General features: G+C 42.6%; 1 pseudogene; it reads left to right on the top strand.

Annotated features, from left to right (window-relative positions):
- Positions 1-3,151: 3,151 nt before the first annotated feature.
- Positions 3,152-4,459, top strand: LOC105298452 (annotated as a pseudogene).
- Positions 4,460-4,794: the final 335 nt, after the last annotated feature.

Raw genomic sequence — 4,794 nt, 5'->3', positions numbered from 1 at the left:
AATTAATATAATAGTAACTATCACTATTACTGGAGCTTGAGTAGCATTTACTGGCATACTTTTGGTGAGAATTCAGCAAATATTACTTACTTCCAACCCTGGAGTAACCTAGAGACTCAAATTCTTTGCTATCTTATTCTGGTATTCTGGTAGGCTACTCTGATTAGAAACTCTGCTTAAGATGAATTTACCTCTGATGTATCTCCCTCTTTTTGTGCATTCATTACTTCTTTTTCTTATAGAGGACGAGCCAGAAATACCTTTGCCTAACCATGCCCTGCCTGGCCTGCCTTCTCATGCAGTTCCCAGATACTGGAATTGTCTTTCTCATATTCAAACCACTAAGAATTTAAAGAGATAATTTGCAACAAATTAAGAGAGCTTTGTGATGGATTAAAACTGACCACAAATTTCTTTAACTCTTCTCTCATTGTGAGATGGGTTTATTTTCCCTCCCCTGAAATCTGGGCTGGCTTGTGACTGCTTTAACCATATGTCAGAGCCAGGCCTACCATTTGAAAGGACTGCCAGTTTCTGCCCTGCATGTGGCAGCCCCAAGCTACCACATAATGTCAAGTTACCACATAAGATGTTCGAATGCCTTGCTGAAAAGACTTCAAGGAGAAGTCCTGAAATTTTGTGGAGAAGAAGAGGGATTCAGCTGTCCCTGTCAAGATGCCAGGTATATGAATGAAGCCATCTTGAACTCCAGATGAGATTAGTTTCCAGTTAAGTATCACCAAGTAGCCCTACTCAATACCAGATGCTGCAGAAGAATTGCCCAGCAGAGATTGCTTAAATTACTGACCCGCAAAGTCATGATACAATAAAAACAGTAACACACTAAGTGTTGAGATAGTTTGACAACTGCCCCAAAACAATAATATAGTCCTTTTCTTCCCATATCTGAGTGATCTGCAGACCAACTACTTCAGCACAACATGGAGGAGGTTGTTCTTGTTAATATTGCTGCTATTTTTTAAAGTATATGACTTGACCCCATTCTTAGGATATTCTTATTCAATGGGTCTAGAGCAGAGCTCAGAAATACATGCATGTTTTATATTCTAACATGAACAGATTTCACTGAAGAAATCTCCAGCAATCTTGACAGGCATCTATGCTCTGCTCGAACATACAAATGATAGGAATATAGCCATCTCACAGAGTAAACCCAGACTTAATTATGGAAATGCTTTTGCTGAGGGTAGAGGAGAGTGATTCATAGGTCAAATGTCTCTGAAAAACTCCATGACAGGAATTCATAAGCCACTAACACTCTGCTAGTAATCGACTCAACTGCATCACATGCTTCTTTAGGTCCAGCTTTGAATTGAGAATCTTGGTTCAAAATCATAAAAAGAAAGAATCCATTTGGCTCAGTATCTTTGAACAAAGTGCTTTATGCCAAACTTTCTCATAGGCACTTAGATCAGCCTAAAATCTGTTGTCCCTAGGTAAAGTGCGCACCCTGGTCCAATCAGTTGTGGCCATGGAACTAGGTCATGTGCTCTAGAATATGACTATTTATGGTAGTGCAGTATGGGGGCAACCTCCAAAAAGGAAATATAAAAAAACCATCACTGTGAAGAATATCAAATATATTTCTTTCACATACAAGCCTTTAATACTTGAAAAGATCTATTAATTACCCATATTCCATAATCTACTCATCTTTGGTTGTAATCATCAGGGTCCAATCATAAGACAGAAACTACAGTTATTTTAATAGAATTTAATTAAAAGAATTGTTACCCAGGTATTAGAAAACTGAAAAGGCAAAGGGAACACTAAGGTATTACAGAGGTAGTAACTGCAGCTGCCACCCTAAAGCTGAACAGAGGAAGAGGATAAAATATTAGAACTTAGAAGCTCATGGGAGGAATACTACAGTTAGGACTCAGACCTCTGAGGAAAAGATACTGCTTTGCTGACACTGATATCTCAGGAGCTCAAAATGGGAACTTAAGGGACTAGGATACATACCTCTGACAAGGAGGTGCTCTGAGTTTTACTATATTAGTTCAGCAACAGAACTAATACAAACAAACAAATAAAATCTCAATAGAACTAAAACAATGGCACTATTCATTTGTATAGGCCACTATAGTTCTACCATAGACATGGTGATAACCATACCACACTGTAAATTTATACTCTTTCAGTAAATTTATACTCTTTCAGTGAATTATATGAATTCCTACTGTACTAGGTATTACATAGTCTTTGCTTATGTAGTTGACTCTTTAAACTCAAGTGCTAGATTACAATTTAGCCACAAAAATGTCCATGCTTAGTCGTGGTCATTCTACTGAGATTATTTTTTTTCATCTCTGTCATCCAAAATACATACTGTCTTTCCCAACTTAATCCTTTCAGAGCAGTTTGATTCTCATTTATTGGGTCCTAACTATCCTACATTTTAATTTCTCTTTATGTGTTTGATTATGAAGAAGAGAGAAGCAAACCAAATGTAAAATCAACCAAATTTTTCAGAAACTTTTTTCCATTAAGTAGACCTATCTCTTCCTTGTTCTTCCTTACTTCTGACCAAAGCTTCAAAATATTTTTGATGTCCTTAACATCTTTTCTCAAGTCCACTACCATTCTGTTAATGCAATTTAGAGGTTTGTGCTCCTCTTTAGCCTTCCTCTTTGACTAGACTTATTATATTAGATATAATAAATATAAATCCACATATCACATATTTATTATTAAGGAGTAATTTCTTTTTCTTAATGTCATTCTAAAAAGGGGACAGGGAGAATTATAACCATGACGATCCAAGCAGGCTAAACTCCTTAAAGCCAGACTTGAAGTTATGATCAATAATAATATGAATGACCTGAGGAATTTTTATTTCATTGATCTGTATACCAAACATGTCTGAGAATGTGTGCAGACTCTAATGCAATTGGTTTGTGCTAAGGCCCTGGAATATGTATTTGCTTGGGGGTGCGGGGTACACTCCCAGATGATACCCCTATGTACCCCAATTAAAAACCAGTCATTTTGGGGGTCAGACTGACCACAATTGCTGTTACCTACACATCTATGAAATCATTGGCATGTGCCCGAGAGATGGCTGCTCAAGGTTAGGACAGACGTTCAGGTATACAACATATGATTCAATGTTTGTATATACTGTGAAATGATCACCACAATACACACCCTCAACCACATGCCAGGGAAGAAAGAGGACCTGTACCTATAGCTAATCCAGAGAACAAGTCTTCTGATTTGGGCCATTATGCCAGCCCATCCAGGACTTGCCTTGCAGGAACATCGCAAGCCTGGAGGGCTCTGACCAGTTCCTGGTAAAGACCAGTACAGTCACCACATTCAAACATGCCCACATCCATGCACATGATATAGTTCAGCATAAGTCCCATCATTAGTGTTGTGGTTGAAGTAAAGAACCTGGAGGACCTGCCCAAACTGGTAAAGGGTCTTAAGCAGCTGGCCAAATCAGATCCCATGCTGCTGTGTATCACTGGAGCTGGGGAAGCACATAATCTTTGGGACCAGTGAGCTGCACCTGGAGATCCCGCTGGAAGACCTGAAGGAGGACCATGTGTACATTCCTATCAGGAAATCCAACTCAGTTGTCTCACACCCTGAGACCATCAGCGAGGAGTGGAACATGCTCTCCCCATCCCAGACCCCCAGCAAGTACAGTCAGCTGTACTTGAGGGCTCAGCCCTTCCACAATGGCCTGGCCTAAGGCATCAACAAGGGTGAGGTGTTCCCCTGCCAAGAGCTCCAGCAGCGCTAGCTACCTGGCCATGAGTATAAGTGGGAGGCAGTCGAGGCCTGAAAGATCTAGTATTTGGGGCCTGATGGCATCACCCCTTCATCCTCACTGACATCACCAAGGGCGTGCAGTACCTCAGAGAGATCAAAGGCAGGGTGGTGGCGGGCTTCCACTAGAGGTGCTGTGTGTGGAGAATGTTCACGGCGTGCGCTTCGATGTCTGCAGTTTGACGCTGTGCACAGACGCCATCCAGATCACCTCCACGACCTGCGCTGCCTCTGTGACTACGTGCTGACCACTAGCTCTGCCTCCTGGAGCCCACCCACCTGGTGGAGATGCAGTGTCCAGAACGAGTAGTGGGCGGCATCAATGGTGTCCTGAACAGGAAGGAGGGCCATGCCTTGGAGAAGTCTCAGGTGGCTGACACCGCCATGTTTGCCGTGAAGGCCTACTTGTCCGTCAGTGAGCCCTCTGGCTTCACCATCTAACCAAAGTCCCACACAAGCGACCAAGCTTCCACCCAGTACGAGCTGGACCACTGGCAGATCCTGCGCGAGACCCTCCTGACAGCAGCAGCTGCCCTGACCAGGAGGTAGCGGAGACGTGCAAGCGCAAAGGCCTGAAGGCAGCCACCCAGCCGGGGACAACTTCCTGGACAGATTGCAGGCAGCTCTCCCCACACCCGTCGCCTCCGCTGGCAGGTGAGACTCAGAGCGGTTGAGTTCCGCCCAATGACTGATCCACCACAGCAACGAGCCCTCACATTACCTCACTCTTGGAGACTGCCCGGACACATTGGTGTTCCACTTGATTGGTTTCTGTGCCATCGCTCAACATAAATATCAAAAGAAATGGCATCGGTGTTTATGTCAGGATTTCAGAAGCAACAGAAATGCCCTCGCAGCAGGGGCTTACTTGACCAGTGGGGAGTAGAGAAGGGAATGGGACACCTAAAACTTTTTTTTTTTCATTTCTTCAGAGCACAATGCAAATGTTTCAAATAAATTTAGAATAAATACATTGAGGCTCAAAAAATATAG

This window comes from Pteropus vampyrus, unplaced genomic scaffold (assembly GCF_000151845.1).
Source record: "Pteropus vampyrus isolate Shadow unplaced genomic scaffold, Pvam_2.0 Scaffold153, whole genome shotgun sequence".
NCBI classification, from domain to species: Eukaryota; Metazoa; Chordata; class Mammalia; order Chiroptera; family Pteropodidae; genus Pteropus; species Pteropus vampyrus.
Note: the sequence above shows the minus strand (reverse complement) of the source record. Positions and strands in the feature narration are given on the sequence as shown.